The following is an 11,428-nucleotide window of genomic DNA, read 5'->3' on the forward strand; positions in this document are numbered from 1 at the left end:
GTTCCCAGCAGGCATTGCCAGACTGACAGTCTAACTAATCGCACACCGATCTGAATTTTAAAGATACAGAAACTTTTATAATCAAAAGCATAATTCAACCAGACAACATCAAAAGAATTGCCTAGAAGTATAACTCAATAGTATGTGAGCGCAGCGCCCGTCCATATCAGTCCGCTGGTCGGCTTCAGTATAGAACACTGGCAGATGAGAGACGAATGGAAAGGCAGCAAAAAAAGGAATTCTAGTCCTGCTTAGGGAGATTAAAGGGGCTCTCCAGTTTTGCGTACATAAAGTTAATTGAAGGAAGAATGGGACGTTCTACTGTTAGAGGAAAGACCGTTCCATCACCAACACAGAAGGATGTTCTTTACTGTAAGAGCAGTGAGACTGTGGGACACAAAATCCACAAACAAGGCCATCAACTAACTTTATTGAATGTCCCTGGAGAAGCACAGATACAAGTAAAGCTTACATCACAGTGTAAGGAAAAGTTTTGCAACTTTCTAATATAGTTTGCATTTCAATTTTAAATATTCAAGATCTTTGCCTGCTGTCAGTGAATGGAAACATTGTTTATACCTCAAGGCTTATAAACCTGCCCTTGATCATGTGCTGCTCCTGGCATGTTACAATATATCAGAGCTCTCCCTTCTAGTGGGTGGTGCAGCTGTGTGAGCAGGATATCTTTTCAAACTCTCTTTATTTGCATTCACTGAAAACAAGCAGAGATTTTGAAAATTGTCAGCAAGTGATACACATGTATATTAGCAGTTGTAGACCTTTTCATTATACAGTAGCAAGAGTAATTCTGTAGAGACCTCTGGCAGGATGCACTCAGCATTAAGTACCCGATGGCGGCCGTCAGTTGGCTTTAAACAACCTCATTTTCTCAGCAAGGAGCTGGGATCAGAAAAAAAATCTGATACAGTCCAAAGCCGATCTCCTCCTCCATCAGGGGAGAGAATAAATTGACTTCTTCGTTAAAATAGCAAGGGAGGGTCCTGCTGCCCAGATACCCGATGAGCGCCTCTATGACCTGTAGGAAACGGTCGGCTATACTAGACTCTGACCAATCAGATGAGTCATCACTGACATGGAGAAGAACACGTCTTAGATGGGTTAAAGACAGTTGGCCAAGTCCTGAGCGCTGATGGCCGATATTCTTTAGTATGTGTAGGCGCTTCTGTTGAATCATTGCTGTCGAGGCCCTGGAGGCGGAGAATCTCCTCGCGGTAAAAGGTCCTTCGCCAGGGGTTTTCGGACGCGGCGGTAGAGTGGGGGTATGCCAGCAGGATAATGTCTTTGGTTTAAGCCTCCAGCCGAAGGTCATGAACACAACAACCGGCCAAACATTGCACTCAAGGACCGTCCCGATCGATGGCCAGTTAATGGACGATGTGATGGTCTTGTGCAAGGACTCCACGATTATCCTGGTGGAAAGGTAGCCCCCCAACATATACCTGTCCCATGGACTAAGCCCCAGACTGTATACTCCAGAATAACCATTTTAATTATCCAAAATAGAGGGTCATTGAGATGGTCCACAGTGCCGGTTCAAGTATTAGAGGCAGCAATACGTAAGCCTGGTCCAAACTGGTAATGGGGAGGCCATTACCCAGGGAACCCCCCCAACTGCATGGCGAACAAAGGCATTTCAGGGTGCTTTGCCTTCAGAAAGTCCTGTAGCTCGCTAACAATGTCCAGCAGCAGCTGTCTGGCCACTTGTGTCTTGTCTTCGGGCACAACTGCTTTGTGGGTGTAGTAATGCAGGAGGGTCTCCTGTACGGTGAGGCACATAGGGGTCTTCTCAGCAGCAGGGGGTTGTGGAGGATCACTGCTCGAAGCTGCGACATCTGGAAGGATGGAAGGAAAAGAATCAGGCTCTCCTTCGCTCCATCTCTTGCTATAAAAGGAATCAGTCAACGCCGAACAGCACTGAAAACTAAGTTATAGTGTGTGGGGAGGCGACGGGAGTCGGGGGGGGGGGGGTGTATTACCTTTACTCACCTGCTCCTGCACTGCTCCACTCACCTGCTCCTAGTAAAGTCCGCACGCAGTCAAAAAAATATGACCATTTTGATACCGCTGTGCGAACACAGTCCCATAGGCTTCCAGGGGAGAGCGTGTGCACAGCAGTTTGAAAAGAGCTTGGACACCGCAGGAGGGTCAAAAAGAAAAATACATTTTTTTGACTCTCCCAAGGTGTCCACGAGCCATCCAAAAATCTGACTCTTTTCAAACTGCTGTGCATCCCCCAGATTCTCAGGGGCGTAGCATTTAGGAATATGTAGCGTTCACGCTCCCTAAGGGACATTCATAGAAGATTAGACGACAGTTTCTCACACAAAAAAAGCTGCTAATTTTTGCACGTGGGGATCTGAGCAAAAACGTGCAACTTTTTCACTTTCTATGTCACCGACTACCAATTATTTTTTAAAGCGCGTGGCTTGTCAGAAAGGGGGCGTGGCTAGCACAGAGCCATTTATGTATAATATACACTGGTGTAAACTATACCAGAAATGAACACCAGATCGGATCCTGCATACATTTCTGATTAGGTGCATGGAGGAGCCGAGATGCGCCTAATATATGAAGAGTTGTGCGCCTACTCATGTATTAGGTGCGTCATGCCCCGGTGGAAATATTAAGACCAGCACTTGAAATACGGGTCTTAATACAATTTCCCCGGTGTTGTAGTCTGAAGTAGAAATAAACCAGGAGATTTCTGTTAGCAGCTTTGGGTATGACCGGAGTAGAGATGTGATATAGCATATTATATATGATATTATATCCACTGGTGAGGACACTTTCGGTTCCTCTGCTGACCTGTGACAGGCGGGTCGGGCTCAGGTGCTGCTAATGCACCGCTCAAGTCCAGGCAGGTTGCTTTTCACAGACGTTTGGGGGAGGCCTTCATCGGAACAGCTTCCTTCCAGCTTTCTTCTATGGTTTTCTCTTCCACTTTCTCCTCAGGGGGCGATGCTGCTCGGTGAATCAGCTGCAGACAATAGGAGTAGAATTAGCCATAATCATGTGCAGAGTCAGCTTTACAGCAATGACTCATTTAAAGGGACCATGACCCAAATGCATATGTATTTTTCATTTACACTGTGCCAAATTTGAAATCTCCTTTAATGTGGTCTTTCCCATTAATGACATTCTTCCCTTTTTTACACGAAAGGCAATATATGTTTGATCACTGGGGGTCCAACTGCTGGAACTCCCAGTGATCCTGAGACTAGCTCATCCGAATGCCCCATACGAATAGAGCAGCAGTGCGTATGTTGAACGGCTCCCCCGTTCCCTGCTACTATGGGAAGAAGGGAGATGGCTGTCCTTGGCAATCTCCTTCTGTCCCATAGAAGTGAATGAGACAGTAGTCATGCCTGTACATCGCCACTCCATTCATGTGAGGCATTTGGGTGCACCAGGCTCAGAGTCGCTGAGGGTCCCAGCAGTCAGACATGTATCCCCTATTCTGTAGACAGGGAATAGAGCTCTGAAGTGCTAAAACCCCTTTGAGTATAATTTACCACTTACATATAATTCCTGAGTTATATCATGTCTTATACTCCAGTCACACATAAAGCGGCAAAAAGGGGGGCAGCTTTTTGCCACAAACGGCTAATCGCACCGCAGGAACTTCTTTTTGCCACACTTGGCCAATCGCAAGGCGGACACCTTTTTTTCATTTCCCCACACGGACTGGGGGGACTTACCCATTAAACCCGCTCCCCATTAAACAAAGACCAATACGAGTATATGCTGGCTTATTGTGGGTAGGCCACAGCCTTTATTTAACTGTATAAACTTTTAAAACGTTAATCCTCTATTTCTCTGCTTCCATGCCAAAATACTAAAATGTTCGATTCTAAACGGTTTCCGTATAACTGAGGCGTAAGAAGGCCCCTCTCGGCCTGAAAAGCCCTTTCCATTCCTTGCTGGCATGGAAGTCCTCAAATTCCGCCACGAAGGATGCAGCATATTCCTATGCTGCACTCCGCCCCCCACATGCCAGCAAAAGAGCCGACTCTACCCCATCCTGCAACCTAGACAAAAAGGTATCTAGCCCTATGTCACTAAGATGCACTCCGTCACCTCGCATCATCCCACGCTCTCTTCTTTCCAGCTCCCAGTGACGTATGGCTATCCCACCTAAAGCTTGCACATGCTTGGATATCCTAAAATTAACGGTCCTCCGTACTCGTTCTATGGCTTCGTTGTCTCTTGCCACTCTCCAAATTCTTCTGGCCACGATGTCCGACCACACAATTATGACCCTCCTAAAGAATTGTTTGAACCGAAAAGTGTCCGCCTTCATCAATGCGATCAACTCAGCTACTTTTATCTTCCCAAGGTCATTTCCTCCAGCGTGAATAACTAAGATCACTCTATCCTTCTTCCAGCTGCTGATTTTTAGAACCTCCTGAAGCAGCCTGGGCCATTGTAAGCCTCTAATACCATGCCAACGCACTTGAACATTAAGGCCTAAATTCACGCCAATGGGCCTATTTCTGGCTCTTTTTTCCGCCCAGTATATATAGGAGTGGCCTACCACCCATACTGTCCAATCCGACACTGTGAATAAAATAAAAGAACAAACCAAAACACAAATCGCAACAACATAACCATTATTTATAAAACTCTCAGATCTGGCCGAACATATGACCGGTACGCGTCTGATTTCCAACGGCCCACCTTTTTAACACCCTTAATACCCATACCACATGAAAAAGCGGACGTCGCAGCTCCAATCCTAAACGAATGTGATCCGAATTCCGTGGGGTTAAGACCTAGCTTTTTTATACTATTCCGCATGACCGCCGTAAATTGGTATTTTGTTAGAGGAAAACCCGTCGCATGGCTCAAAAACGGGCCCGTCCCGCGATGTCTCCTAGAAAATTGTCCCCAATTTGCCTACCCTGATCCATTCTCCCATCCCGTATATATCTGTTTTCGATCTTCTAACACCTATCTTAATACAGTCCTCGTCAACTACCACGTCTGCGAAACGCAGCCCCCCGGGTCTCGATTTGCACGCCGATACTAACTCCCCTATGCGCAACGCCGCAAAAAAGGCGAGAGAAAAAGCCACGCGGAAAAGCTCTGTTTCGGAATCCTCCGTGCAGACTGACTCCACCACGTCGAGTATAGCGTTTAATAATTCGAACGTGATCGGGTGCCTGCCGTCCTTGGTCACCCTGTCCTTCTTCCACCCTTTTACTATTTGCCCGAAAACGAAATCCTTCGTCACGTCTCTTGATCCATGTAAGCGTAACAGAAATGCTATAGCCGATAGTTGTTTTTTTGCCGCGTCCGCTGATGACCCGTTTTTACGCATCGCCGACAGGATATCTAGCGTTACCGCCCTTGCTCTTTCTTCTGTTGGAAAATTTCCTCCCGCCGCCGCTAACCATTCTTTCCATACTGTGTTATATCGACTCCATGTGGTACTTGTTACTGACGCTTTTACGAGAGCTAACAGCTCTCCTCTATCACTTCCCACAAGAAAGCAGGGCAACATACCCCCTCGACATCCGCCGTCGGGTGCAGCTCCCTGAAATGCGACATCTGAAAACGAGAAAGAGCATCAGCAGTAGCATTCAAATATCCTGGTACATGTCTCGCTTTAAACTTAACATTGTGCTGTAAACACCGTAAGATCAAATGGCATAATGCTGCCAGCACCAACGTTGACGATGACGATTGCTTGTTGACCGTTTGCACCACCGATTGATTATCCGACCAAAAACAGATATTACTGTTGGCCAACCTTTGGCCCCATATTTCCATTGCCACCATTAACGGGAAAATCTCCAATAACGCCGTGTTCTTTATCCACTTTCTTTCTATCCATGTTTCAGGCCATGCAGCACAATACCATCGATCACCCAATATTACTCCGAATCCATATGAACCAGCTGCATCCGATACCAAACCGATCTCCTCATTCTGCTTCTCCTCCTCCAGACATATTACTTGACCGTTAAACGAACTCAGAAAAACTTTCTATATGTGCAGGTCTAACCTCATCCCTTTTGTCACCCTGACAAAATGATGGGGTTCCTTTGCCCCTATCGTCGCTAGTGACAACCGCCGGGAAAAAGCTCGCCCCATCGGAATGACCCTGCACGCGAAATTCAGTAAACCTAATAATACTTGTAGTTGGTGCAGTGTTACCTTCCGAGAACTGCCCACCAACTCCACGACTTGGCGCAAACGCGCCACTTTGTCATCTGGCAAGTGGAAAATCATTTCCTCTGTGTCAATTTCTATACCTAAAAAACCTAGCCTCGACGCGGGGCCCACCGTCTTCTCGTCCGACAGTGGAACCCCAGCTTTTTTCATCAACCTACGAAAAGACGAAAGTAAAAACTCGCAGACCGTCGAATTTGCTTGACCAACAAAAAGAAAATCATCCAAATAATGCAATACCGATGAGATGCCCGTCTCCACTCTTAACATCCATTCTAAAAATGAACTAAAAACCTCAAAATAATAACAGGAGATGGAGCAATCCATCGGTAGGCACATGTCAACAAAAAACTGGTCCTCGATGCTGCATCCCAGCAGATGAAAACACTGCGGATGCACCGGCAAAAGCCGGAAAGCCGATTCTATATCGGCCTTTGCTAACCAGGCGCCTTTTCCCGCCTGTCTAACTAACGCAACCGCGCAATCGAACGACGCATAAGACACCGCCGCTTGCTCTTTTGATATTCCGTCGTTGACTGATTCACCCGACGGATAGGATAAGTGATGGATAAGTCTGAACTTGCCAGTTTCCTTCTTCGGTACCAGTCCCAAAGGGGAAACCCGCAAGTTCCCGAAAGGCGGTTCCCGAAACGGGCCCGCCATTCGACCCATTTCTACCTCCTTCAGCAACTTCTCCATCACCAATTCTTTGTTATCGCGAGCGGATTTTAAATTCTGGCAAAACGACGCCGACGAAACCGGGGAATGCGGGATAAAGAAACCTTCAGCAAAACCCGACCTAAGCAGGTTTGCTTCCAGTCTCCGGGGGTACCGGTCGAGCCACGGCTCCAGGTACTGTACGCTCACTGGCGTTCGCCCCTGTGACGGGAACTCCCGTCGCTCGTTGGCGTCGGAAACAACGCAGCGCCGTGTGCGAACCTCCACAGACTGAACATTCATGCCGAAATTTGCACGATGCATAAAAACGGCAGTGGCCTTCGTTGAAGGCCCAGCATGAACCGGACGGTTTTGGGGCCACAGCAGCCTGTTGTCCACTGACTCCTGTGGCCGTTCCTTGAAAGTTATGTTTTACTGGTTTCTGCGCCAGGATCAGCTGGATCCACACGTCTGTCGCCTTTGACGCCCAGCTGATATGCTGTGAACCCGATATCCTACGACGAAAATCCTCGTCGTATCGCCACCAAGCCGATCCCCCGTGCAACTTATATGCACTGTGGATCGTGTTGATGTACACGAGCAATTCAGGTCCCTTCTGCGGCTGCTGCTTGCACACTACATGTGCCAAAATCAAAAAGGCCTGTAGCCAATTCCCAAATGTTTTGGCTACTTTGGGTTTCTTCTCACTCCCACGCTCCGCGAACCGTTCCCTGTCGACTGACACGTGTTCGACTGATAACAGCGACCATATGTCCACATAGCTTCCACTTATAATTTTTGACACCACCTCGTTCTCCAGCCCCGCATCCAACGGGGCTACACCACAAAAAAGCGAGTCTGCTAATTTCAGACCCTCGCTCACCCCTGCCACCGAGGGCAGGCACCTTTGTCCTTGTACTGGACCACCAACCTCGGGCGAGGCCGACCTCCCCGGTTGATCATAGGACACTAGAAGCCCTTTATCCATCTCGTATTTATCCACCAAGGCTCTAAGAGCCACCATAAATTCATCCTTCCGGCTCGCGCCGGGCACATTTTCCCAAACTTTATTTAATTGTACCGACTCACCCGCCTCGTTGACCTCCGGCATAGCCAAGGGAAAGTTAGGGGCGGGCAGTGATGCTTGCTGGTATTCTCGTGCGTGTCGTGCCGTGCCACCTTCCTGGGGGACACCCCGGCTCCTCGGGTTCCTTGGCCTTGTAGCCCCGCAGGCTGACATCCTGTTACCAGGTCTGCTCCCACGCTCTCCTTGTCTGAAATCTGCAGAAGAAGCCGGTGACCGTGAAAACAAATGCCTCATGACCTGCATATCCACATCTCGGTTGCTCTGCCCATCCTTCCAAGTCACCGCTTCTGCCTGACCACTCCGTGCGAATCTGCTCCTCCTAATCTCCTCTCGTTCTGCTGATGACGATGAGCAGCTGCGCTCCTCTCGCGCCCTAGCTGTACGTCTGCTATTTGCCCCCTCTAACTGCCTGCGCCTATCCTGCCCTATATCCCTATAGCTGCTATAATGGGGGCGGCTTATGCTAGTGTGCGCTGCGCAATCCTCTGGGGAGTCCCTCTCTACACTACTGCTAGTTGAAATCCTATACTCACTACGTCTGGCTGAAGTTACTAATGGGTGCCCATGGCCCCCCCGCGCTGTGGCGCGAAAATTCGCCGCCTCTTCCTCACTAGCTGCCGGCCTACTCAGCGCTGCGGCGCGAAAATGCGATGATTTTTCGCTCCCGGCGACCGCCCCCACCCGCGCTGTGGCGCGAAAATTCTGCGGGTCAGCGCGTTGGGATGATCGCCCCTTCTGCGCAGTAGCACGAAAAATAGCCGCCTCATCAACTCTGGCTGCTGGCCCCCCCCCTACCATATTCCCCCCTTTCCCCCCCCGAGTGCTGGTGACGGATATTATGCCCCCCACTTAGCTGGCCCTTTCTGGTTTCCTTCCCTCCCCACCCGCTTTCCCCCCCGCTACTCGCGGCGCACGATGAGGGAGATGCACTCTCTGGCATCTCCCTCCTAACGGTAGCTGCATATCCGCGGCCGGATCTATATCCTGTGCGCGGAACCCTACGCGCGCCTGCCGCTCCACGTGGCGATCGCTCTGGGACCTCGCTCCTCGCTCTGCCGTCAGCCGCGGGGATACCTCCTCCCGTGCTGGACTTACCCGACCTGGACCCTGCCGGACCTCCACGGGTTAGTGCTGTCCTCTCTGCTACCTCTGGCTCACCGACTCCCATGCGTTCTGCTGGCTCTGCTTCTTCCCTACCGCGCTGCGACCGCACGGCGCTGTTCCATACGAGTCGTTCAGTTCTTGCGCTGCTGGTACGTCCGCCTCTCTTCGCCACCGGGCTGGGGCTCAGTCGCGCTGGCGGGTTTCTTCTCCGGGTTGGTCTTCCACGTGGCTCCTCACTGCTGGGCAAAACTGGCTGGCTGGTACTTGTTCCTTCTTCCACCGCTGTCGTCCCTGAAGGTCTTCAGCCATCTTCACGAGCCAGCTTGTGCCCTGGCTGGCCACCACGTCCTTGATTCTCTGCATAAGCTCCTCCATTCTTCAGCTCTTCTGGGTCCGTCTTCACTCTTCTTCTCCCGGTCCAGACTGATCTTCCTCTTCCTTCTTCTTCCTCTAACCCTGCTAAAGCTCCACCCCTACCCCTGGTCACTTCCTCTCTTCCTGACCCCTCCCCCCCAGTCCTCAGCATCTTCACTAGTACGTTTTGCTGCTGTCTAGACTGGGGGGACTTACCCATTAAACCCGCTCCCCATTAAACAAAGACCAATACGAGTATATGCTGGCTTATTGTGGGTAGGCCACAGCCTTTATTTAACTGTATAAACTTTTAAAACGTTAATCCTCTATTTCTCTCCTTCCATGCCAAAATACTAAAATGTCCGATTCTAAACGGTTTCCGTATAACTGAGGCGTAAGAAGGCCCCTCTCGGCCTGAAAAGCCCTTCCATTCCTTGCTGGCATGGAAGTCCTCAAATTCCGCCACGAAGGATGCAGCATATTCCTATGCTGCACTCCGCCCCCCTACCCCTGGTCACTTCCTCTCTTCCTGACCCCTCCCCCCCAGTCCTCAGCATCTTCACTAGTACGTTTTGCTGCTGTCTAGCTAATCGCACTGCAGGCACCTTTGTTTCTCATTCGCCACACACGGCCAATTGCACCGTGGGCATCTTTTTTTTGTTCGCCACAAACAGTCAATCGCACCTTGGGCACCTTACGGCCAATCGCGCCATGGTCACTTCTCTTTTTCGTTTGCCACACACGGCCAATTGCACCATGGGCACCTTTTTTATAGTTCGCTACACACGGCCAATCGCACTGCGGGCACCTTTTTTATAGTTCGCTACACACGGCCAATCGCACTGCGGGCACCTTTTTTTTGTTCACCACATGCAGCCAATTGCACTGCATTGAGATGCGGCAGATGTCAGTCTGGAGGCAATGGGTCCCAGAGAAAAACACATAGTGTCCCAGTAAAAATAACACCCCCAGTAGTAATAGTACCCCCTAGTGGCCCCAGTAGTAAAAATGCCCCCATAGTAGCCCTAGTAGTAATAATACTCCATAGTGACCTAAGTAGTAATAATGGCCCCCATAGTGAACCCAGTAGTAATAATAACCCCATTGTGGCCCCAGTAGTAATAATGCCCCCATAATAGCCCTAGTAGTAATAATACCCCCATAGTGACCCCAGTAGTAATAGTGGCCCCGTAGTGACCCCAGTAGTAATAATACCCCCATAGTGGCCCCATGATGACCCCAGTAGTAATAATACCCCCATAGTGACCCCAGTAGTAATAGTGGCCCCATAGTGACCCCAGTAGTAATAGTGGCCCCCTTAGTGACCCCAGTAGTAATAATGCCCCCATATCACCCCTCTTTGACGTTCTCTCTGGATGTGGCTGGTGTTTTTTAGCATGAAGTAGCTGACAATCAGGAATACTGGAGATCTGGAACCCCTTCCCAGCAAACTGTGAGTACGAGGTTAGAGCCGGGGGTCTGGTTGCTGATGGTAGTGGGGGTCTGCTAATTATAATTATAGATCCCCACCGTACGGCCCCCAAAGAAAGGAATTGGCCCGTACTGCCCCTTATTATGTCCTTTACGGGGTCGGCAGGACAACTAGCCGCGTTACGCCATATTACGGACGCGTTCTCCCTACAAGCGTTACTCTGAGGGCCTTACTATTATATGGTAACTTCTATTTAGCACAGCTGAGGATTTGTTACAGATGCAGTCAGAGCCGACGATCAGCTGTGAATTCTACTGGATTCCAGCAAAGTAAAGCGGCAGAAAAAAATGGGAGAAAAATAAAAATCCGTAATAAAAAATAGTAATAAAAAACCTCTTTTGCGCACTTTTCCTCTTTTGTTAAATAAATAAAAACCCGCATTCGGTATTGTCGCATCCGTAATGATCTGTACAATAAATGGAACCGACTTCTGATCTCGCACGGCAAACGGGGTAAAAAAATGAACGCACAAAAAAATAAGAGAGCCAAAATTCTTTTTGGGTCATTTTGCCTCCCCAAGAAAACACAATAAAAGTGAT

At 49.3% G+C, this 11,428-nt stretch overlaps 1 pseudogene; it reads right to left on the reverse strand.

Annotated features, from left to right (window-relative positions):
• Positions 1–746: 746 nt before the first annotated feature.
• On the reverse strand, positions 747–6,894 carry LOC136577937 (mitochondrial dynamics protein MID49-like; annotated as a pseudogene).
• Positions 6,895–11,428: the final 4,534 nt, after the last annotated feature.

The sequence above is a fragment of the Eleutherodactylus coqui genome, chromosome 8 (genome assembly GCF_035609145.1).
Source record: "Eleutherodactylus coqui strain aEleCoq1 chromosome 8, aEleCoq1.hap1, whole genome shotgun sequence".
NCBI classification, from domain to species: Eukaryota; Metazoa; Chordata; class Amphibia; order Anura; family Eleutherodactylidae; genus Eleutherodactylus; species Eleutherodactylus coqui.